Here is a 27,148-nt window from a genome sequence, read left to right on the forward strand (position 1 = left end):
ACGTAAAAAGATGAACACTCAGAGAGCTAAATATGACTGCTCAACAGTTTTCATCCATTGTTGATTTTCTAACAAAATAATGAACTGCACCGCTGTCTGCCAGAATATTTGCTGTTATCTATTTGCTAAAGTGAATGAAAGCAGCGGAGAACCGTGTCTGTAAAGAACAAAGTAATTAAAAGAATCAAACCTGATTCCCAACATCTGTCCACTCACATTAGAATGTTTCCGGGTTTCTCAATCAGCGAACAGAATAAGATTAAGGGATTGTACTCATTGAGCCAAGCTCAGTGTTCACTTTGAAATGAATGAAGACAAACAGGTAATTACTCCACCTGGTATTGACACTGGACATTGATTTTTCCACTCACCAGACAAAAGTAAGATTACTTAGTTTAGTTTTGTTTTTTGGTAACATTGAACATTTCTGTGTCCAAAACAAGGTGACAGTCCTGTTTTATAATTTATAATGAAAATGAATATGAAAACAGACTCCTGAAAAGTCATGCGTTTTTACTTCATGTATGGATTTGATTTCTACAGCAGGTCCAGAGGTAGCAACAGGGGGGTAGAGTGATTGCATAATGACTTTGACATGCTAATCAAAATGTGGTGTAATTATTCTACTTACGCTTTTACTTCCAGTGACTTTAGTTTGCAGTGACTTACAAAATACTACCACTAGCTGAGTAGAAGAAGCGTAATGTGGTTTTGTAAACTTGCAATAATTTTACGAGTGCCGTTATTTAGTTCAAGCTTTTAAGCCAAGGTCCGATAAGCATCAACCGACTACATGTTTTATGTGTTGAGGAGAACAATTCAAAAGCACTGGTTGCTTCCTGCAGCTAGCAATATTTTATAGGAAGCATTTAAGATTCATATTGACTGACTAAGTTTCTGAAAACGGATAGACCAATTTCTTGGCATACCAGATATTATTTGGTCAATAAAAGAATAACACATGGATAACTAAAGTGAATGCTGATCCTGAATGGGTGTGGATTTGTTTGATGTTGGTCTTTTTTTTTTTAATGACACGAATCTACCGCATTAAATTAGTTTTCTAAGAAATAATGAGAACGACACCTTGTTATATCATATTGATGTCGATGTGACACAAAATGTACGACAATTAGAACAGATAAACTGTTAGTTCTGTAGCAATCGTAAACCACATCATTCCTCTTCTCAATGAGACTTTGGTCTAGTATCCATTTGAAAATGGGATAACGATCCCCTGCTGTTTGTTTGTATTTTAGAGCAGTCCTATATACCTAAGAGAGTGTTTTCTCTCAAACTCCAAAATTAGATCAAAACAATATAAAACACACAATCCCAGAGCCACTGGTCCAGAAATGCAATAACATGTTTTTTCTCATTCCGGCATTAATGAAGTTCATTCGTAACAGTTTAGTCTAATTCGTACAAATTGAAAGATGGTCTCTGCATTAGCAGCAGTGAACAAGTACAATGACAACTTCATTACCATAAGTAGAACCGTGCATCATAAAAATCATATTAAAAATTGCTCCCCAAATTGCCATATTAGTTTCTTTATGGGGTAATTTCAGCGCTACATGCAGTAATAGAATATTTTCTTTACCCTCCAGTGCATATTAAACTCACTTATCTTCCCCTATAAACTCTAGGCATTGTGAATTTGATGATAAAATAGGGAAAGTTGATTCTTTCCTTTTCTGGTAAATATATTTTAAATACGAAATCGTAACTGGCAAATGCTTCCAAAATGCAAAAACCATCTCTCTAGTATTTTATTTCTTATTAGCGAGCAAAAATTTACACTTACACAAATACTTCTTGCACAGGAGTGACTGATAAAGGATGAGAAGGGCGTATATCACATAGCTCCATGGCTTAAAGGATAGATCAAGTTTGGATGGATGAGGCTGAAAATCAAAGAAAGCCAATAAATGAGTGATAAATGATTAAACTCTGATTAGAAATATTGCTATTTTTCAGCACTGTCAGTGGAATAAAGACATCAGCACAATGGACTAGTTACTGCCTTTTTCATAATTGAGACTAGACCTTCTAGCTGTGCCCCACAGCTTATCATTAATCAAGCTGAATGAAGCCGAGGCAATGTGACAGCTCTGGACAGCATTAGATGGGGAAGGTGCTTTCTCAAGGCAGGTAGGTAGCGAGGCAAACCTGAGAGCCATTCATCTGCTATTCAAGCACTTCACCTGTCTTCTAATAAAGTTCTTTTCAGGTCCACTGTTGGACCAATCTTTACTAATCAATACCATCTGCATCGGCCATCAAATCCCTGCTGCTATCAACTGAGCAGCACGCCTTTTAAAACATTTACTTTCCAGCTTAACATCTAAAGATAAGGACGATCTGATTCTTTTATGGCGAGAAATACTTCTGCTACTTGAAGAGAAATATCCAAAATATTACTTTACTTTTAATCTATGTAATCTAGAAAGTGATAGCGACCAGCTGAGTTTCGCAGTCTGCAAGCCGATTGATTTTTGTAGTGACAAGGCCTTTATTGCTGGAAAAAGATGTTCATTAATTATGTCATTTAATTGGATTTAGGCAGGTGCACAATGAACACCTCAGCCAGGGTGGTCAATGGTGGGAAAGGCCTGAGCGTCACTCTTCTCCCTTTCTATTAGAAAGCAGCATGTCCCCTGTCTCCTAGAATTGCCGTGCTCTTTATTGATTAATGACCCTAATTTATTACCGAGAAGAAGGCTGTAAGTTGTGCTAAATGTACTATTAATCAACTTTTCAACATCAAGTTATGAGGATCTGTGTTGAAAATGCCACTAGGAACGCAGGAGACCAAGTGACTGTGTTCCCTCGGCTCCTGTAGCAAGAAGTCCAAGGTGCTGATTTAACAGGAGTTAAGAGTCTTTCATTGCTCTAATGCCGCCTGTCCTGTATGACAAATGTCTCTGAGAGAAACTGAACATAATTCCTGTTGATAGAGTGACCGTCATGTTCTTGCCACAATTCACAGTCAAGTGCAACCAGAATAATGAAACACCCGTCCACATCCTTGAAGACCATCTATTCGTTTCAGAATAGGAGCCCAAAAAATGCCCGCAGCTCCGAATACATCACAGATAAATCAACAATATTATATTAAGCTGAAAACAGATGAGAGGTTAAAGAACTGGAGGCAAGGCAACAATGAATTTCACCTCTCACAAGGCTGTACAGGGCTATTATTTCCCAGTGAATGGGGACTTTTATGACACTTTAAATTCAGCTTTATAAAAACTACAATTGATCATAATTTCTGAATGCACTACCTAAAGTCCTAAAGCTAGTACTTACTCCAAATGCATTTGAAACGTTCAAAAGCATGAACTCTTTTTTTTTTTTTTACAGATGTGTTATGATGTATTAAAATACTATGTGCAGGACTGTATAATAAACGTTTAAGGACACAGATTTCTTTCCAGGAAGAACAACTTAAACTGTTGTAACTGCACAGGCTTTAAATCTGTAGAGTTTCTTTTATAAAATATGGATTTCACTTATCCTGTGTTAACAACCCCCCCCCCCCCCCCCCACCCCACCACCACCACCACCACCACCACCACCACTTCCTTTACATTTTAAATAAAATACCAAAACTCTAAAACTCTAAATGTAAATTGAACCTGCTGATCTCTTACTCTGTGCTCATCTAGAGTAATACAGTGACCTCTCTCAGGACCCGGGTAGATTTTCTTTTTAGGCAAAACCTCATTTGACTGCTGAAACTCAAAAGTCATGGGAGTGTGAAATCAGTTACCAGTCATTTAAAGTTTTACATCTAATGTTGCTTTGAGACTTGTTCACTTGCATAAATATTCATTGGACTGCCCAAGACTGTTGAAGTAAAATACATGAATTCTTTATGAATTACCATTTCTACTATGAACCAAGAAGCTAATATTAGTCACGTTGTAGTGATGAGGTGTGCTACACACTCAGTGTGGAGAGCAACTGACTGATTTTTGCACTTTGTAGGGAACATTTTGTTATGTATACGTGCTTAGTAGCAGTCTGCTGGGTGTTGCTATATGGCAGGGCTCGTTTTTATATCACTCTGCCTGTAGTTATTCTGGTCTATAGAATATTATTTGCATTCATTTTGAGAGAAGCAGGAATATGTCACTGAAAACACTGTCCAAGACTCGGTGTTGTCATTAGGGCTGAAACAAGTCAATGATTAATCACCTTGTGATTCATTTTGATATCAAATTGAAAGTTTCTCTCACCCTCTCTCTCTTTAAACAAAAAAGGGAGACAGTGTGTTTCCCAGCTGTTTGCTGAGTAAAGCTCCTGCTCCTTTTTCATTTTGATAAGCGAATACTTTTGGACTCATAATGAAATTATCAAGATATCATATCAAAGATCATCTTCAGCTCTGGTTAATTGTAATGAAAAATATAGACATTTCTCAAATTCACATATAATAGATTAAGAACATGGAAAATTAACTAATTAACATTAGTTAGCTTTAATCAGGAAAATATCACAGATCGCAGACAAAAGGACTACAGCTTGTTACCCTAATCAGTTATGTCTCTAGAGGTAAAAAACGAAAGGTTAAAGGTAATTGTAAACATGTTGCTATCTAGTTAGGATCGGGATGCTTATTCCCTCAGGGCAGGCCCTAATGTCATAGACTCAAACAAGGTCAAAGGAAGCATGATAGCAGTGACAAATCTCAGGGGAAATGTAAGCTATAGTCCCCAAAATGACACCAGAACACAACATGACATGAAACAAGCTGATGTCTGCTGATGTGTCCTTCTAATGGTGTGGAATTATCAGATTTTTTAAAGCACAGTAACCTCCAAGCTCCCTTTTAATTTCCCGCGCAGCACTCGTGTTCTGTTCACAGGCAGGTGCGCCTGACTGAGGCTGCCTGCAGCATGCACGGCTGAGCTGCGAAAAAGCAATGTCCCATGATGATCGGGGGACAATCCACTGGTTTGTCAAAACCTGGCTGAATCTCTGGCTGCAGCAATAGCACCTTGTTAGATTGAGGTGCTCAATCAGGGGAGTGCTGGAGTGCCCGGCCAGGTTGAGAGTGGTGATTACTGGGGAACGGCTGTCCAAAGCCAGTGAAATGCTCCACCTCTCCACAGGAGGCCCTCTGACATTCAAGCCTGCATTTTCTGAATCAGTCTTGAGTGATTAGGGCAGCGACAGGCAAAAGGACAGATCAAACAATTATTCCTCCTCACCCTCTTCTCTATCCTTTTGACATGTGGCAGAGCTGGAAGAGTGCAGCACGGAATATCTAGCATGTTTAATCAGTTCTAATAGAAGTGTCTTTCTCTAGCTTATATTTTTATACCAAATATTATTTTCTTTGGATACAATGAAAACCCATTTTTCTTTTTACATCTTTTTTTTTAATTATCCACACCTTTTGAAGAAAAAGGTCAGCCTTTTGGGGTTGTTTTTTTGTTTTTTACATGTGACCAAATAACAACAGAGGGGAAAAAAATCAATTGCTTACACAAGCGGCATTGTTAAATGTAAGCAGAGCTTTAAAACTGTTGTGCAAACGCAATATGCCCTAATCCCTTTGTATGAGGGCTAAGTAGGTGAATTCACGGCACACACAGGCAGAGTATTAAAACCAGGAATGCATGCCACTTACACAGAGGTTATGCCTCATGTTTTATAACCTACAGCTTCCAAAAAAAAAAAAAAAAAAGACGAACCATATGACTGCACACATCAAAAAAACAAATAGGCACTCATAACAAGTCATGTTCCCTTGGGATTTTTGAAGGATATTTACATAATATTTAACTGCAGCATTGCCTCTTCTGTTGTTTGCTGCTGTGCCGTCTCAGCAGCGGGGACATACAGCAATAAAAATTAGTCAGCGTGAACAGGGGAGAGGGAGTACAGCATGTGTCAGAGCACAAGAGGGCAGTGTAAAATCTCTCTGACAGTCATCCATCCAACTAACTTGCCTCCCACCTGAAACAACAGCCATAAAACCTGTTGTAGGCTGCCAATCTCCAATGGCTGTTTTCTCCTATAAAGCACAGGCCTGAGATCTGATTACAGAGAAAGAGCCGGACCACAGTCTGCTGCAAGAAAAAAGGGGTGACAGTCTTGTATAACCGTTCAGCAGGGACTCCACTTTGATCTCTGAAGAGAGGACTTTCCATCTGCATGAATGTGTTTTCAGACATAATAACAAACAGTATTAGCAAATTAATAGAAGAGGAAAAAGGAATAAGATAGCCTCATATCTCCTCCGCTATGCAGAGATTATTCTTTGAGAAGATTAGTAAGAAGAAGATTACGGGTAATGAGTGGAAAAATGTAAATTTCGAGAAATGTTCATAGCATAGCTTTTTTGAGCGTGAGTTTTGCACTCTGTCATGCACCCACCTGCGATGAGGGAGATGAGGCATAAATAGTCGATACTGTTAAAAAAAACCTACTTAAACGTTGATATTATCTGTTGTCGTAGCTCGAAAATGTTACAGAAACCAAATGCTTTATGACTAACAGCAAAGCAAAGTAATCCCGGCAGAAAATTAGATGGTGCATAGGTTTAATCACGTTGATAAAGAATGAGCTATAATCCTTGGAGTTTTAGTAGCTATAAAATGTCACATGAAGATCGTCATCAGCAAAAAAAGAGGGAAGGGGGAAAAATGACTAAATCATAGCCCTACGAGCTTCTAAAGCAGAATGAAAGAAGCATTTGCTATCTTTTTAAATTTTGAAGTAGTATACATTGTGTCCTATGTGCTGGTGTGTGTAGGAGAGATACTGTAGGTCTGCTCCGAAGTGTAGCCTTGAAAAATGGCCTGGCGCTTCAAAGGCTCGGGGATTAGAGCTTTTTATCCCATAATTAATATGACTGAGGAGAAAGCGACAGCACCTGAAAACTGGACAGAGCCGTCAGTATCCTGCTGTGGCCAGAGAGCACCCCAATACCCACAATGCACCACAGGCCGACTCCATCAAAGACACAATACCATGTTCACCCCATGTCTTCATTGAAAAGGCTTAAGGGTATCTTTCTCGCTCCCTTTCTCCCCCACTCTCTCTCTTTTTTGCTTACAATGCTTACAATTCAGATATTTGGTTTGAAGACCAAAACAAATACACCACACACATGATTTGCTGCTCTGTTTCCTCTTTAAAAATATTCAGGGGAGATTTTAGACATGTTCTTTGGCCTATGACCCTTCCGGGTCATTTTCATTTCCCACCAAGTACCAAATGAGGAGTCTTTTGAAGCCTCATCAGCTGCTTTTGTGGTTTCTCGAGATGAAAAATGCTAAAATTCACTGTCCAGTTTCTTCTTTTTATACCTGACATATAATAAATCTAATTATCAAAGCTATTTAAAATTATAACTTTAAAACGCTGCCTTAAATCGAAGCTCTTGAATAAATGATTTCCCTCTTCTTCTTCTTTTTCGTAGCACACGCTGCACTGTATATTCTGAATTTGACATTTTGTTCTCATGCCAAAATACAGGTGAAAGGTTACACTGCTTTCAGGGGGAATGCTGATTTGAAATTGCCAGCAGTTGTTTTGGAGAATTCCCTGGTTGCTTTGAAGTCTGCACCCCACTGAGTGTCCTAACTTTGACACAGACAGCCATGGCTGCGGCTATTTATACATCTTGTGGGAGAATAGGTTTCCCCCACGTAACAGACTCCCTTTTTTGTGCTGAGGCTATCCCTTGCTACAGAATTGGTTGTTGCTGTGATAATTAAAACACATAAAAAGTATATGAAGCCTTAGCCAGTCATAAACGTTGTTGTTGTTGTTGTCTTTTGTGTTATTTTTCCTTGTTGTTGTTGCAGATTGTAGGCGTGTCCTCACTCACTTTCACATAGCAGAGTACCAGGGTCACAGTCAGAGAGTCCAAACCAATGCATCTCTTACAATTCTCACAGTCTATTGATTCACCCTCTGAAATTTATGTTGCTTTTCAGTGAGACCCCCTACTGCGGCCCTCACTGCCTCCACGACAGGAGGGTCACAGTGACACAAGAGTGTTGGGCCAGATGCCGAGTGATCCCCTCTGATGCATCTCCGCTCCCAAAAGCCAGATCCATTGCCACGATAGGACAATCAGCCTCGAACTCTTTGAAATACCACACACCAGACCTGAATTACCAGCATCGCCCGCTATCCCGCTTGCACTTTTCTTCTTCTTCTTCTTCTTTTTTTAATTCTATCAACAACACCAAGTGTAAATCTTTGGAGCAAATGTTGAGAGAAAAAAAGGATCGGAGAAGAACTGGGGAAGATGAAGAGGAGGGGAAACAGAAAGAAGGAGGGGGAAAAAACACAAGTGGAGAACAAAACAACCCAGCTGGTCCACCTTTGCCACTGCAAGCCAGTGAAGTCACCCTGTGTTTTTGTGAGGGTGCGTGTGAACAAAACGGTCTTTGAAGTTGGGCTACAGCACTGTACTGTGGCATCACTACGGCCACTACTAAGCCCCTGCAAAAATGTGCAGGGTGATTATAGAAAATGCTATAGAATCCAGTCATAAATCAACTAAATTTTCATGCAAATGGCCTCCTTCATGGGGCATTTATGTAGTGTGTGTATAGCAGCATCAAAAGCGCATAAAAGGCGCATTTTGGCACTTAAAAGAGAAATCATTGAGACATCACAGCCCAAATGCACACAGACCCTTCAAGGTCAAACACAGCGAAATAATAAAACACTGACACACAGAGACACACACACACAAACACACAATTGGGAGGTACAACAAGACTAGAGAGTCGTTAAGGCTTTTATCTTCTGGTTGAAGGAGAAAGATCCACCTGACATCCCAGAGGGTACTGATCAATCATGGTCTGACTGGTTCAAACTGTTTGTGCTGGATTCCACATCTATCACCATCCGATGGAGCTCTGTGTCCAACTACAGCACTGAGAAAAAAATAGAGAGCACTTTCAATTAGGGCATGGCGAAATAAATTCACACTACTTGATTTATAGTGCACGACTAATTACACAAGCCTTTTTTGCATAATGCAGTCGGAGCTAAGCCTCGTATTTAAGGAGGTTATTGTCTAATGTCAAATGGCAGTCGGCGAAATAGGTGGAGGCTACAAGGTTTCATGTCCTTTGGAAAAGCTCCTTAGAATGACACGAAGGATAACAACAGACTAAGATGCTTTGATGTTTCAAAAGAAAACGAGGGCACTTTTCACATCTCATAAGTCTAAGTTTGTAGCCTTGTGAAAAACGTCAAACATGCCCACTAATCGTGAATTAAAGAGTTAAATTTTGTTCCTTAGACACTTAAAACCTAGAATACTTTTATGGATGATGGAGTTGGCATGCTACGCATGAGTCTAGATTACGCCAGTTCCTTAAATGTTGCCACTAGCCTATACCTCAAGGGAAGATATGAGGGCTTAACAATAGGTACAAGCTATAGTCAGAGCACTGGGGCACGCTGCACCTCATGAATATCATTAACCGTGAGCTCTATTTGTATTACTTTGGGATTACATCTAACCCTGTAATGCAGCCTGATTGTGATTGTGAACTGAAAACATGTAACAACATAATCATATGTAAAGCAAATGTAAAAATACAAATCAAGTTGTGGCATTAAACCGTCCCAGTAGGTCCGTTTGTGGAGAGTGAGCAGTGAGTGTGAAGTTTCTTTTTTTCTACCCCTCACGGTGCCATTTATGTAGTTTAATTCAGGCCAATGTAAGTGCATATAATGAAAAAAGAATAAAGCCTAATACACACACATTCAGTATATATGTGTGTGGGTGTTTTTTCCCTGCTGCCTCAGTATAAACAATAGAAAAATACTTCCCTTATTTTCAGGCAAATAGCAGCAAAAACATCCATGTTACTCGATTTCAATGTGAAACGTGCCAGGTGGCTTTTACAACTTCATTTATCCACTGAGCACATAATTATCCACCTACATTTCCTTGCTTGTATTTAACACTCTATAATCAATGCTGTTAGGGGACAGTTGATCACATATTGTAGTGAGACTGTATACCTAAAATGGAAGCATCTCCTAACGGAGGCATCCTTGTACTTATGCTCCAGTAGATACAAGACAGCCAGTTCATAGCCTGTAATGTCCCGTTTAGTCAAAGATGGTGAATCCCAGCGTAGCAGAGGTGCCAGAAGCTGATCGTCAGCCTGGGAATTTAGACACATTTTCTATCGCTGAGCCTAAAAGATTCCACACTCCCACTTAAGAGAGTCCACACCTCCCAACAGGTGCCATATCTAAGATGAGAGATAAGACCATGATGGTGTTACACAGGCGAGATCAGGGCGGGCAATTCATTTTTCCAAGGGCCCCATGAGTAACTGGGACTGCTGAGAAGAGCCAACTCAAACCTGCTCAGCATTAATTTGATCTCTTTATGAAGAGTTCAAATATAAAAATATTTTAATTGTAACATCTATTACAACCGTAATTGTTGTAATATATTAATTGTAACAATGAAAATGAAATGGACATTGTAAAAACGTCAACATTTCTCACTATTTAATCAATATTCCCACTTTGTCCTGTTTCACTCCAGCCTATCCAAGCATGCACTCAAGAAAAGGGACAACGCTTCACTCGCTGTTGCCAAACTTAAAGTCATTATCCCCTGTACAGCACCGAGTAACTGGGCTGTTTCACGGACACCACAAGAGAAAAAGTGAAACTCCACATTTCAACATCCTCGATTCGTCTTGTTACGGTTCTGCTGTAGACGGCCACATTCAAACACTTTTGGGGGGTTTTCAGGGCATATTAGCATGTAGAGTCCACAAAGCTGGTCTTGACTGCTTAGCTAGCAATGGTTCATAGATAGATAGATAATCAACAATAATATAATCAACAATAAAATTAACATTTTTAAAAGTGAAAGTAACAAAGGATCACAGAGAGGCCCTTATAATGGGAGCTAGTAGGTAATATATTTAAGATAAAGAAACTTTAAAAAATGAAGTTAAAGGAAAATAAGACTGAGACTGCGCCAAAAATTCGTGTAACTAGTCTTAAGAAATAATATGTACAATATAAATCTAAGAAATATCAAGTTCTTATATTTTTCGGTGTATTTAGTCTCGTAACAGTGATTCAAATTTTAATCTTTAAACCACAAACTAAGCGCACAGCTTCACCTCTGACTTCAGTAAATAAATACTTGAAAATTTGTCTTCTTACAAACTCTACATCATTCTGTATCTTTTTTCTAATGTGAATCGACATCTAGCAAAAGATGTTTTTACAGTAAAGCTGAATTAATTTACACACATGTAAATACACAAATTAAAAAAGGAATAGCAGTCACATTTAAATAAAAGCAACAAAGCTGTACAGTGATTCGCACAAAATTATAAAAAAACAGCATGCCATTCTCTGATGGAGACCTTATCAGAGAGCATTGGGTGGCTGAAATTAGACAAAGTACATCATCTATACTTACTGAATCTTAATTTCCCACTGACCTCACAGGAGTCAGTCAGGGACCACCAAAGGGCCAAATGTGGCCCACGGGCCATAGTGCCAATGCCTGGGCTATAATAGACAATTATTATGAATAATTGGGGTTTCCTTACCAGATTCTCCAGACAGTGAAAAATTATAGAAATATCAGGCAGTCACATACCTTATCTGTCTTCATATCCACTGACATTGCAAGTGATCCCTGAAGATATTACTTACATATCCCTGTAAATTCCATAAATTCCATCAAACACAACACAAAGATACAATTACGAAAAAGCCATTACATTTTTGAAACGTAGTACAAGCAAGTTCATGATTGCTATGTCTTATTTTTCTTTTTACAATTTTATTCCGTGTAACTAAGACATAGTTATTCCCCGATAAAATAAACAGACATAGTAATGGTTGTTTTAAATGATATATTTCTGGAAGGTAACTTGCCATTAAGAAATCCAGCACACGGTTTCATTACCCAGATTAATTTCCTTCACCAGTTTCTTGATTCTAGTCTGAAAAGAACATCAGATGTGAAGTTGTGGTATAAAGGTTTGGATTAAAAACCTGCTCTGACACTGACATGAGGTTCCAGTCTGATTGAATGTGAGAGCTGCTGATCATGTCTTAGTTAAGGCCAACCGATCAGGACAGAGGTGTCAGTTCAGAGCTTAGCTGGAGGTGTAAATGCTGCACTCCTTAAGTAAGATGAAAGAATGTTCCGCTTGATGCATACACTTGCTAAACACTTTGACTGAGGTGATCAACCAACCCCCAAAGACGTGTAGTGACAACAGATGATCTGCTCAGGTAAGCACCATCTTGCTTTTCAAAGTGCTTTACATTGCAACTCATCATAAGAGGTTGATTTCAAAGTCACTGCTAGTCTGCACCTCGACAGATTTCCTGCCCATGCGGATATGCAGCGAAGTCACGGATGTCTTGGAGGCACAGGTGATAATAGGGCCTTAATCGCCCTGCTGGTTCTGCTTGTCCCTCTCAATGTCACATATCCGGATGAATGTGGTAAATATCAGCCCATAGTTGAAATAATGCCACTTTATCTGCTTTTGTCAGACCAAGGTCTTGGTCACATGAAGTGGGTGAAAGATGAAAGGTGTAAAATATTTGCAATATTTAAAGCCAGTGTACTGTATAATCACCAGGTTAATGCTATTTGGATGGAGCAAGTTTGAAACTCTTGGATTAAAATAAAGCTGAAATGTGGAAATGCATATTTTTGCATGCGAGATGTAAAGGCTTTTTAAACTAGAGGCTGCTGCTTTGAGGCTAATTAGCATTTTCGACTGTGTAGTAATGTAGCATTTGGTCAATCAAATTTCTGCTGCACAGTAATACAGTTAAAGTTCAGTTGTTCCAGCTATGGACTGATATATTATACATTAAATATATAGTAGTTTTTCAAGTCTCCTGCATTGTATTTTTGTGGCACATTCTTGTGAAATATCAGTAAATACAACAAAGAAAGAGACCTTGGCAGAATCATTACACCCACATCCCTCTGCTTATTCTGCACCATAGCAGCTGTACCTTATCCCGCTATGCCACTATTCAATGCACTCTCATTTGTCATGTATCAAATGCACACTTCAATGTATTCCCCTCAAATATACTGTGGAAGAAGGAGTCTCTTACAGTGATGCTCTGGCAACTGTCCAAACCTCAGCTGAATAAACACAAGAGCCATTTGCAGGTTGGCAGACACTGAGATGTTTGCCTTTCAGGGCAATCTATCTCCCTCCCTTTATTCCAGTTCACCCCTTCTCTCTCAGACACAAAGGTGAAGAGTCGACAAGAGCTTATTACCACACAAATCAACATGTCGCTGTTTCTCGGCTCATCACTACAACTGAATGGCTGTATATAGAAACTATAATGTGTGACCTGTCAGGGCCAGATTTAAAGTTGCGAGATTACCAATGTAGAAGCAGAAAAAGGGCATTATATCAAAGGGGAAAAAATCAGCTTGGATGAAACTGATGAATTAGTATGATTAATTAAGGCTGAAACAAATCTGATGTATACACTGAGTCGCAGATTAAAATGAGTAAATATTGATCTTTAAGTTAATTAACCAATTACATATTAATAAAGATTCTCAGTGTTTTATCATAATCATATCCTCAAAGAAATAATTTCCCATAGACACCCCAGCACATCCTTTGAATTTTATGTGCTTTTACTCGTAATTTCTTAAGCCAGTAATTGCTGCCTGGATTATGATCAGTCTTAATGATTTTGTTCCCCAGGAATAATGCATAGAAGTGATTAGGCTGGATGCTACAGATACTGGACCTATAACACCAATGATCAAGGTTAGCATCCTGAATCCCATGTGGTTGGTTTGGCAATTAAATTCATTTTGGTTAAAGTTCTTGTTTAAAAGATAATTAAGTGAGCTGGTATGTGTTATAACTCAGGTTTACTGAAGCCTCTTTACCTAGCCTTAAAGTAGCTAGTACACTCAAATCTTGATTACCTTCTATTAGCACAGAGACTGGAAACAAGTCTTGTTTTTGCTTTAAATCTGTCCACTGTAACAAAATCCACCAATTTTCTTTTCTTTTCTTTTCTTTTCTTTTCTTTTCTTTTCTTTTTTAGAAACAGATTATATGAAGTATCTGTTCTTGCTAGCTGCATTTCTCTGCTCATTAGCATTTGTGCTGACAGTAGCTTCATATTTACTAGACATACTTGAAAGTAGCATCATAATTCTGATCAACAGGGAAGATTTCCGGACCCTTTTTGTTTGTTCAGTGTGACACTATCTAACTGCTGAAGTGCTTTTAATATAATACAACTTCTCTTTCTATACTTTAACTAAATTTCCTGTGTTTTTTATGAAGGAGATTGTATGTTTTACCCTGTTTTACCCTGAAAACTTCCAAACCACAGGTGACCTGCCACAGGTCATCTGTGTCTTAACAAAAGAGCAGCTTCAAATGTGCTGCTCACATGATGCCTTCTGCGCAAATACAACTTGCCATCTTGCCAGAAACAAATACATACATTTGCTAAAACAGCATTACTTTAACAAAGTGTTAAAAGAGCTATTTGCATGAAAGTTGAATCATCCTATAATAATACTTTTTTTTTTCTTACACATATTTATATATACTAAAGAGTTGTCTTACATATTAAGAAATATTCTCATTATTTATTTATTTTTTATAAAAAAGTGAGATTAATTTGTTATGGCTCAATTCATAATTCAAAAAACCCCGCTCCCCTACATATACAGCGTTATGAGAGCAATGTATAAAGTCGCTGTTTCAGTGCTATTTCTTTCAAACACTCTGAAAACATGAGCATGGTAAATGCAGCTCCTCAGTTCAGCCTCTGAAGAAATGGTCAAAAGAAACAGCAAAACCTAAAACACATACTACTCCCATTGTGTATTCATGACTAAGCTCTTGTTTTGATATGGTCTTTCACTGACACAAAAGCAAGCAAAGTCTACTGTTTCTGTCAGTTTAAACAAATAATGATGCAACAGGAGTGCTTCCAGTGAATGCGAAATGCACTGTTGAATCACCAGTGGAGCCTCACAATAGTTTGCCACGCATCACAACAGCAAGGACAGACACAATATTAACATTTCCTTTGACATGTGGCGAAAGGTTTTCTTTAAACCACGGAGGTTGAATGGGAATCAGTGGATAATAAGAAATTAAAAGGTAAAGAGGGCACAGGGGAAAGAGTGAGGGAGAAAGCCAAATCTTAGCCCCAGGGCTTAATGTTACAACACAATGGCCGCCAAGGCAGTAAAGGAGTCAACATTTCTTATTCGCCCCCTCCCCTAGTGCCACCTGCATTACAATTAACCTCATGGCAACCTTGAGGTCTCTGATTAGTGATGGCCTATTGTCTCGATCCCATTAATGCTTGGCCCCCACTCTGCCCTCAGCGCACTCACATCAACAAATCAAACCCAGTTTCCGGCAGGGTCTGTTAGCGCAAAGAGCTGCCCTCTAATATGGGACGGCTAACTGAAGGATAGCTGCGGAGGTCTTTAGAGAGCTGCTTTAGGTACCTGCAATTTCAGGTATTGCTGAAACTTAGAAAGAATAACCTGCCAAAAAAGAAAAGAAATGGGCTGAAAATGAATAATACGAGGGCAGGAACTGGGAAATGATGCAGGAGAGGGATGCTGACTAATTTTTAATGACCGCCACACTGACAACTACAAAATATGAATGGAAAAAAACCTGACCCATTCAGTCTTAGATATGCAATATCTATATCCAGTGATACTCGGGAGAAGTGAAAAACATGGAAGTAGGAGCATTCAAGGAATTAAAAGCACACCAGATGTTGGGAACCCCTCAAGGGATAAACCGACACATTAAACATAATATCACCTCATGCACTGGAGTGCTATCACTGGTTCTCTCCGGGGAGCTGTTATAGTATGTGTTGCTGCCACAGTTTAAATCTCAAGAAGTAGAAATTAAACCGCTGCAGACGGGCCCACGCAAAGAGTACACTTGGGAGATTCGGCTGGCTTGGAAGCTTTGTGTGGAAAGCAAAAACTGTCTTTAAGATTACAAAAAAAAAATGAACTGGGGGTAGTTGTGTCTGATATCGTCGGGGAGATAAACATCAAATCTTTTTGTGTACACTAGCTGGCAATAACATGGTAGTCTTTCGTCTTTTCCAGTTTCTCTTAAATCAGCTCTTCTGTGACATGACAAATAGTTCATACAGAATTAGTAGCACACATGCATCATTTAGGGACAAGACTAGGCCCAGAATGATCTCTAGTTATATGCATCAGAAACAATCAGTTGTGAGATGTTGTAGAAACACCACCTTTATTAATGAGCTGAACCATGTTAATATCAGACTAATACTATTAACAATGTTTGCATACAGAAAAATAAAAACCTCAGTGACTGTTGAATCTGACATTTACCATGATGCTATTAAGTTGAAAATGAAGAACAAATTACAACAATGCCATTTAAAATGAACTGTGATTACTGCAATTATTATACTGTAATTATTGTAAATACTGAATGTTTAGTATTCACATGTGTGGAGGCTCGATAGTGAACTATGTTCTGAAGTAATGCATTCATTTCATTCATTCATTGTGCATCAATAAGGTTATTTGAGTAACTCTGTCCACTTTATTTCTAATGAAGGTTTGAATATGATCTGTAATTTCAGTGATGGACAATATAAAAAAATAACAAAAAAACCCACTGTTTATACTAAACATTTTGTGTGTAACAGAATAAAACGTAAGTCAGTGCCTGGCTTTGGAGGTATGTGGAGTTAGTAGTGACTTTGAAGCAGGAGAGTAGCGTTTAAGTGTGTGTGGGATCATTTTTAAGTTTGTCTTTTTTTCACTCAGTTAATTTTTATCCTGGTTGGTTAAATTTAGATACCAATGCATAAGAAAAAAATAGACCTTTTTACATTGTTAACCAAAGATTCACTTTCTATTTTATCAGAATGAAAAGTTGGCACAAGTGTATATTTTATTTATGCCCATAACCAACACAGGTAACTTAACTAAGGAGGTTATGTTCCTGGTAGTGTGCGTGTCGTCATTCTGTCTCTAAACTGGTGGAAAACAGGAAAAACGTCTTACAACCTAGAAACTATAACTCCTATATAGTGTGTATAGTGTGTATTTTTAACATATAGAAAGTATCGTATAAGGATTTAAAATATTAGGTCACATTTGACCTTTGAACTCTCCTACAAGGTCAATAAATTGATCTGATGGTTAAAGTGATTGTAATGTTGCATAGAGCTATTTAAATCTGTTCCTTAGTGGCTTTGTTTTTATTGACAACATATAGGGACATATAGGATATGTATGGGGATTCTAAATATCAAGTTATGGCTTTATCATGTAGATTACAGTAACGGGTTAAAAAAATGTACAATATTTCTGAATATGTATTCTTCTTTTTGGAAAACAAAATAAACTGAATCTTTACATTAATTCAAATGAGTTCCACACATGTATTGTATCCACATGGATACAAAATAATAAATAATTTCCTTTACAACTATGTCAAATACAGAGGAAATAACCAAATTTGCACATGTTTCTACTGCACTCAAACTTCTTAACGTATGTTTAAAAGTAACAAAACTAAGGGAATATATACATAATGGAATACTATCTCCTTAAAAGTCTGCCAAGAAAGTCAACTGCCTTGGGAGAGGTTTGCGCTCTCTGAGTGCCACTTGTTTTAAAATGTAAATACACATGTAGAGAATTCTTTAAAAAATGGTTCAAATACAACAACAGGTGTCTCCAAACTACTGCCTTGATGCACCTGCATGCCTGTCACTCTAATCATATATATATGCTTGTAAAGGCCCCTTGGCCCCCTTAAATGCACTGAGAAAGTTTTTAAAAGCGCAAGGTTAAAGCTGTGTAGGGTCTTGTTTTAACCGAAACCAGGGTCATTTCCTAACCTCAACTTTTCTCAAGTTATCTTTGAGTAATTGGTAAATGCAATTAGCATCTGAGTGAATGGCAGCATTTGACGTATTGTATTGCTCTGTGACAAACTAATTTATTACAAAGATTTTAATGTGTGCGATGCTTTATAAATATTGTAGATGTAGCAGTGATGCTACTTTTTAATGCTGTTGGTTGAAAGCTATTTTGACTATTGTGAAATCCTTTGTGTCTCAACACACGTTTATGCATTCTGCTGTTCCTGTTTTGGCCATCCATTTGTTCCAGATGTTATCAAGCTCCTTGTCGCCAGCCATACTGAAGTCAACTCTTAAAAAAAAAAATGAAATGCAGGGTGACAAATTGATTTACTATAGCTATTTTCCTCATGTTATTGCATCTTTATCAAGTACCATGTGAGGCTTGGAAAGGCTATTTTCTCTCTCTAGCAGAAGAACATCAAACCATTAAGTATTTAATCCATTCTGGCTCAGGTGCAGCTCTCTGTCCAGCTAAGCAATACAACAGTTATACCATTTATGGACTGTCCAGCGTGCAGGTGGCAGAAAAACTTCTGGGGCACACCTGCCAGCTGATCCAACCATTAGACTATGAACCACACTGTCTATAGCCCCAATGCCCTGAGGATTTGCCTCACCATGCAGGTGCAGGGACAGACAAACTGTGATGGATTACTCCAGATTTAGCAATCACTTCCTCAAAAAACCTCTTTTGTCGCGTGTAAATGAGCCGACTGGATGCGTATTTTCCATGCACTACAGAAAAGTCTTGTTTTCATGGTACAGTAAATGGTTCTGGGAATGTTTTTAACTAGAGGGCACACACTGAAGTTCAATGAGCTGACTAAAATGTCTTTAAACTGGTTGAAACATCATTTTAAGATTTGTATTTTTATCTTTAACGTTCGTCTTTGAGCCTCAACAGCACATCCTTCATAGAGCATAGCCGCGATGCTACTACACTGCTTGTATCGTTTCACCCTGCAACCATTAGGCACATAACTAAGCTCCGACCACATTGCTTTAAAACCGTGCCAGGTCCAAGCCAAAATACAATTTGACTGACGAATCAAAGAAGCACAATGTAAAATGCTTTCTCTGCTCCAATCCATAAAACTAAATACCAGAACCATTTTTAATTTCAAGTCTGATTTTAATTACAGTATGCTAGAATCAAAATTAGCTTAAAGCCTTTTGCAATCTTTTATTTGCACAAGACTTAAACGATGAGATCCCCAGATTATAATGTAAACTGTAATAAATGATGTCTTTTTTCTTTAGTCGAAAACTTGCCAAGATTAAAAATGAAATTAAAAAATGCACATGAAGCTTTTTTTTGTAATCGAACAATATTAATTTGTCACAGTGGAAAATGAATACCATAAACTTCATATACAGTTAGAAATTTAAGCAGGGATATAAATAGAGGATGTACTATTAATATTCTTAGAGGAATGCTTGGGCCTGGTGTTATCCATGAGATTCATCAGTGTTAGTAGTTATTGTCCAGACCCCCCATGGTTGTAATTCTTTATCCTTGCCATCTCAGTAAACTGCATAATTTAGTTAGGAAGATGTAATTCTATTCCCTTCACACAGTCAGCGAGGCTTCAGGCTGACCCAAGGCAGTCGCACTTAAGTGAGTTTGCACATGTAATAGTGTGCCTAAGTTATTGATTTGAACGAATACAAATGAAATGAATCCCCTGACCTTGAGCAAGAAGTGATTAGAGTGTGGCGGCAACAGTCTGATATGCTATTACTATCTTAATTTCTTAAATGATAGTGTATTTATGTAAATCCTTTGTTTATCATGCATCCATATGGTGAACTAGAGAGATGATACATGTGCGTTGGTTCACCATTGAACCAGATGTTGGCTAATCTGAGCTGAACAATAGATCTTTTCTCTAAAAGGCACATAAACCTAAAAAAAACAAAAGAACTTCAATCGAGACAAAGAAAAGGGGATTTAAATACTACAAAGCACCATTTGCATTTGATTTTGTGCACATGTAAATGATTCATTTAGCACTTTGAGAAGCTGTGACGCTGTGTTGTGTTGCTCGATGCTGCGCAGCTTGATTTTATGCACTTCATCTAAGGGTGGATCTTAAAAAAAAAGAGAAGAAAAATCAGAATTGTGTTTATCCAAACTCATAAAGAAAATAATCATTAACTAGCAATGCAAGGAAAGTGTTTTGTCTTGGTAAAATATGATACCAGGTGAGGCCCCGTGCTTTGACAGGTCGCCATTTTCAGGCCACTAATTTGGTCTCACTGTGGCAGTAGCAACTCCCAGCACAGCAGCAAGACAATTATATCCAGGTGCAAGGATTTGATTCAACAAATTCTAGGTGGATCATTCCAGCTTGCTCCGAGTCTCCCCCCTCTCCCCCTTTGCCGTGTTGTCTCTCTTCTGGGCCAGCTTGGAACAGATGCCCTTGAACAATCTACAGCCCTCACGTGTGACTGAGGACCTTGACAAAAAGCTGAAGCACTTCCAGAAACTTGAAAGTCATGAACCATGTTGTATATTAGAATAATTGGAATGGCAGCAACTGGAAACATTCCCCTGAATATTCCAAAAGATAATGGGACATGCTAATGAGCATGGAATCAAGCCAATCCAAAAAAAAAAAAAGAAAGAAAAAGAAGGAAATGAGAGAGGAGAGTGGAGATGGGAAGGTGCTCAAAAAAAAAAAGAAAGTCGAGTAAAGCGTGTGGGGTGGGCTGTGTGCATATGTGATGTATGTGTGCTCTGTCTTCCTGGAACAGTAGTACTGTTGAGTGTAGAATTGCACTGTACAGTCCGCCTGTCAAAACTGTTGATGCGCATTTGGGGAAAGTATAATTTGGGAGCTCGCACCTGGCAGACTGAGGGATTTCATGCTATGCTCCTATGCCAAAGCACTCAAGCAATGCCATGCTGAACTCGGAGCTTATTTCTCTGGTCGCCACACAACATGAAAGAGGACCCATAAATATCTTTTTTTTTTTTTTTTTTAAGTGTAACTGTATTCAATTTAAATGCGTCTCAGACGACTTTAAGTTTGCGTTGTTGGCTCGGTGTTCTGATATTTTGCTGAACGGATTGGTATAATTTGATTTATTTTATTGTGCTGGAATATTAATGGTATACAAAATGGAAATTTATAACCAGCTGTGAGGCAGTTTTTTATTCTAGGAAAGCAAACCATGTAGACTGAAAGCAAACTGTAGCTGATTTACATAAAGTCTTAAAGCATAATTCCTATTAAATGATAATTATTACTTGAGGATGAGCTTATAGGGCACTGTCTTATTGGAAATGCTAGACTGCATCTCAGCAATACAGCAAACTCTGTCATCAGTGACATGCTACATCTCAATCCTGTGGACAGCTGATTGGATTTACTCAAAACTTGGGCTGGAGAAAATCTCACGCTGAGAGTAAAATTGACTTAGCCCTGTATTCAGAGAGAAAGATGAAGGGCATCCAGTCTTATCATTCTCCATCCCGTGTCTCCATACAGCCCCAGTACTTTCCATGTGTTATTCCAGTGTGTGCCCAAGAATTTTCTACATGTGATGTCAACATCAAGCCAGGACAGAAAGTCAAGGGAGGTACTGGGAGTTAAATCAGAAGTGCTGCCAACATTTTATGGCTTTGGAGTCCATGTTCAGATGGATGAAAGATCGCTGTAAGAGATAGATGCCAGAAAGCTCTTTAAATGGAATAAATCGAGATGTATCTTAATGCTTGTGAGACCAGCTTGGCTAAGATTTGCAAGATTTGTGAAACTTAAAACACCTTTTTTTCCCTCAGTGTTCATTTTGCATAAAATTCTTATGACATATTCAGGGAACATTTGACCAGGATAAGAGGTCTGTATGAGTTCAAGAAGCTCTATGTGTTAAAAGTGAAATCATCTGTTATCTATATACGTTATGATTACGCTTCTTAAACAAGATCTGAGCTTCACGGCGCACAGATGAACATTTTATTACATGTTACAGGCACATTTATTTGATAAACCGTAACAACATTTGTAGATCTGTAATATATAAAAATGCAGACAAGTGTAACCATGGGGCTGCGTATAATTTCATTCCCACTGCATCCTCACTGGGGTGCTGGTTCTCAGACTTCAGCCAGAACACAAGCCTTTATTTGATTTAGGGAACTCCCCCTCTTACGAGCCTCCTCTGCTCATGAAGTGTCCCAGTATGGAATGTCTGCATTATTACACTGCTGACAGAGATTGATGCTTCCCCAAACCATCTGCACATGCAACAATACTCAACTTGAATAAACTTAATTGCAGACAAAGGGGAAAACACTTTTAAGAAGTGGAAAATACGACGGATTATTTAATTTTGGATGTTCTCAGACATATGCTTTAAGAAAAAAAAAGTTTTCTAATGGATGTTTGAGAATCAAACACCATCAGCAAACGTGTCAGGAATGAGTGATTTACTGAAACGCTGCACGCAGCCATGGTTGAGTTGGGTTGTGGCAGAGGCAGTGCAAAGCCACCAAGTGATGTAACTTGAAATTTATTTACAGTCAGCCATGGATCATCAGTCATAGGTCCCCGAAAACAGACATGCAAATAATCCTAAATATCCCTTTTGTGTGACTTATCGCATGTCAAAACATTAAACTCAATTCATCCTTTTAGTTTTATGTCAAAGGTGAATTTTAATTATAAAAGTCTAGCCTTTTTTCTTTATCCTCTGCAATATTAATTTAACACTTGCCATTCAAGAAAACAGATATGTGATATGTTCTCAGCTCTTGAACAAAAGCTGCAGTGTACTTGCACAGAGAATCGACCTGTAACCCAGTGGGATAAACTGTTCAAACCTTACAGTACGTCACCGTTTTGTTTAACAGGGCTAGGGATCAAAACACTAATCCTCCCCACATTCCCTTTGGTTATAATTAACTTGCAGTACTTGAAGCTAACAGTATTTTAAAGATGTATTTTTATGGACTCTAATCCCAATTCAATCTCTCTTCCTGTGCAAAGCACAAAGAGGAGGGAAAAAAGGAAGGCAGCTGAGTGCTTTTTGTATTCACTCTGCTTGTACTTCATACTTTTTTTAATAATCAGTTCAATATTATAAGGTATTATGACCTGGATGCTTTCATGGAAATAGAACCTGATCTTTAATGGTTTGGATTAAATATTCAGTCATGAGCCAACAAATGATTTATCTTACTTCAAAACTTGTAGCAACAAAAAATTGTGAAAGTTTCACTGCGGCTTAACACGTCATCCAGCCCCTAATTTTGTTATATTGAAAGAAAGTTAAATCATATAAAAATAAAATACAATTAAAAAAAACAACATAAACAACGCCAGTGGTGCATCAAAAGTCTCAACAGTGACACTCAATTACAGATTGTGGTTTTAAGTGTAAGCCAATTATTTTCAGTGAAGAAGATCCAAACAAAATAAGGAGTGATTTAAAAAAATAAAAAAAAAAATAAATATATATATAAAAAAAAAAAAAAAAAAAAAATATATATATATATATATATATATATATATATATATATATATATATATATATATATATATATAAATATATATATATATATATATATATATATATATTAAAATGATTTGCAGAAATGGCTGCTTTCAAACAATCACTGCACTCACCATTAGGTAGCAACATGCAGCCATTTATCTGTTTGATGACGGGGCTCCAATTTTTCTGTGAAGCGATGACAGATGGATACTTACATCACATAAGTTTGGAAACAACCTTTAGCGAGAAGTTCAGCCGGATGCTTTTTTTAAAGGACTTATCAACACTTCTCCATTAGACACAAGCCACTGCTGTGCATGGCTTTATAACTAATAGCTGTGTGTGGATGCAGAGCAGGGGGCTGTCATACATTAAAAAAAAAGAAAGAAGAAGAAGTGGTTACAGACAAGTCATGTGATGAATATGACACGTAAACGCTGTCCGTGCTGTTTGCTTTGGTGTGCGTAAACAGACACTCACAATGGACCCAAGCCATCTTTTTTATATCAATATACAACATTAAATAGCTGTAATAAAAAGCATTAAGATATTGCCATCTGGACTGTCACATTCCTGTGGAGGATCCATCTTGAGCATTTGTGGTACATGCAATGTCTGAACATTCATTTTTGAGTTGTAAAGACTGCTGAAAAGTTCCCAGTAAGCCACAAAGCCACAATGCACCATTACTTGTGCAATACAAGCATTTTTGCTCTGATGTGGGCTTGCATGTAGCTGTGATGCCGCTTTCCTCTCAGCTCCAGAACTTTCATGTAGAAATTTAGATGTTGTCAGTCGTTTAAAGCTTAGCTGTTTTTCAGAACTTGATCTCGCGGAGGGGACTTGACCTTTCGTGAGTGCTAACATTTTATTTGCCCTTTCACTGGAGTGGTTTTTGCCGTACCTGTGTAAGGCAGAAGTCTACGTGGTCTTCAAGCAATACAGGTAGCCTTGATATGGGATAGAAAGCATCTAGGTAAGTCAGGGTTACTGCAAACACGCTACATTGCATTCTCACTGTGACACATTTTGTGATTTTAAAAAAAGAAAACTTTATTAATGCAACATATATAAAACCAATTTGATTCTGACAATGAACAGTTTCTATATGCAGACATAAAATACAAATATGATTCTATTTGTAACACAATGACCTTACCTCAGCCAAGACAGAATTATCCTGACACTGTAAACATTAAAATCAGAAGCAGTCGCTAGTTGTTCTCAAAATATCAGAATCTTTAAACGTGACGTCATGATGAGCAAAAATAAAAACAAATGCAAATTCTGCACAAATAAAGTCATAAGAAGTATTGTTGTTTTTATATTTTCTCCTTAAATTAAAACCTTTTGTGTTTACCAATAAATATTTCAGTACATTTTCCTCCAGAAAGTGGCAGTGTGAGGTTTTTGGCCACAGTTGTGGTATATTTTCCGTTGCAGGTGGAAAGACCAATTAGTGATTAATTGGAGGGGGTGGAAAAATAATAAACGGCAAACACCTGGACCACGCAAATTTGGGCCAATCATTATCAATCAAACCATGAGTGAGCAACACCGAATTGGAATAAATGGGATACACGTGCCTTATGATGTGTAACATTTTATTTAGAAATTATTATTAGCCGATAAATTGAATTATCACAGTTGCACCTGTCAAGCGGTCTGTCACTCAGTTAGATATAGACGGATTTCTTGCCTGCCACCATGTTTATGTAAGACAATAACGTAACTCGAGCTGGAAAGTGTGGCTGAGCTGTGCTGCTCCAAACAAAGAGAGAACTGTGTTTGTTTTTCGGATCCTTTTATGCCTGGAGTCATAAAAATAAAAGCAAGCTTTTAGCTTTGATGTTTCACAGAAAAACCCTTTAGTCAACCTTCTCTTCACGCATTACATTGTGTTTTTAGTTACATGTTGATTGTATTACCTTTCAGTGGCTGGCTTTTTGTATGCTAAGCTCTGCATGCCAACTTAAAATGATTACAGAAGCTTTGGATGCATTCAACACTGTGCGTTCTCGCCATTTCTTCACATCCCTGTCAAAATAGTGCAGAGGTCACCACAGCTTCAGCAAGCAGCGTGACACCGTACATCGCAGATTTTAGACTATTCACACCTAAACCACATTGCATCAGTCGGTTAACTGTGACATGATGGAACATCAGAGTCATAGACATAAAATCGAACCTGCGGCCACCAGATGCTGCACACAGTTTGGACCTTTATTGGAAGAATTGTGGGAAAGAATTTGGCACATCTCACTGAACATCTTTTTTTTTTTTTCACTGAAACATTGCATTTAATTTTAAACAGGCTTGTTATTGCTCACATAGTTTTATTAAATCGAGCTCTTTTTGTTTCCAAGTCCGATCATGTGTCTCAGAAATGTGTAGCATGTTGCCTGTTCTCTGGATTCCTTCTCACAGACAGTGCAGCCCACTTTCTCTGTCTTCTGACAGCGTTAGACAGCTAATATCCTGCGTTCTTCAGTTCACCACTTGGTGTGTGTGTGTGTGTGTGTGTATGTGTGTGCACAGTCATACAAACACTCCCACACAGACAGACACATTCAGCTTCCAGGTCTTTCTTGGCTCCCATCACCAGTCAAGTTTCATTTCCACCTGTGTCCTGCTGAGGCAGCTGGTGAAAAATATTCCCTGCCAAGCGCACTGTTATGATGATACCTTACATACCACATTTTTGTTTGCCAAATTTTACTTTTAATCACTCTCTTTCTGTGTTGCTACTATAATTATAAATGAATGCAGTGCTGAGGGGTGGAATAGGACTGATGTGTTGCATCAATCAGTACCTTTCAGCAGGATGCTGTTAATCTGCTGTTACACCGCATTGTTCTGTTGATACCTTCTGCACAGTGGCAACAAGACGATACAAGAACGGTTTACATATCTTTGTTAAGGTCAGCGAGAATATGTTTTTATCTTTCTGCGTTTCCTGAGAGTGGCAACATTTTAATGCAGGGATAAGGGTTTTGGCTTGACGACACTGCTGCATTTTTATGCCATTCTGAATAGGCTTGATGTCAGAAACGCTTGAATAATAATGAATGCAAAATGTCTACAGATGCACACGCTCTCATGGCAAACACATATACAGCCACAGTGTGCACTGGACTCTAATGATGGATGTCCTTCCATTATCAGAATCAAACTGAACAACAGTGAGCCAGAACAATTACAAAGCACCAAATGTTTGAAGAAGAAGAAGAAGCAGGAAAAAAAACACACAGTCGATATTAACATAGCATTGGAAATACCAGCATTTCTACATGCACAAGCCAACTAACCAGAGGAATTATGATTCCAGCTTGTTTCATTGCACACACATTTTTCCCCCTTTGGAATGATTTACTCAGGAGGGGAAGAAAAAAAAGAAATCCATTTTTATTTAAAATATCTGCACTCAAAACACCAGGCAAGCAAAACAACTTATATTTATTGCCCCTTGTCTCTGAAAAATATTTGAAGGGTTTAGGCAGCAGCCCAACAGGAAAACGACAATGAATTTCAGGCAACCCAAAGATTAAGTGGTTGTGCAGAGGGTAGGGTGATTGCTAGATTCGCCGAGATGGTGTTAATGAGCACAAATGCTGCTTGATATTTAATTTTTAGAATTTGATCTTTGTGTTCTTGATAAATTATGACTGCCATTTGTAGCACGAGCTTCTGT

This window comes from Astatotilapia calliptera, chromosome 9 (genome assembly GCF_900246225.1).
Source record: "Astatotilapia calliptera chromosome 9, fAstCal1.2, whole genome shotgun sequence".
Classification (NCBI taxonomy): domain Eukaryota; kingdom Metazoa; phylum Chordata; class Actinopteri; order Cichliformes; family Cichlidae; genus Astatotilapia; species Astatotilapia calliptera.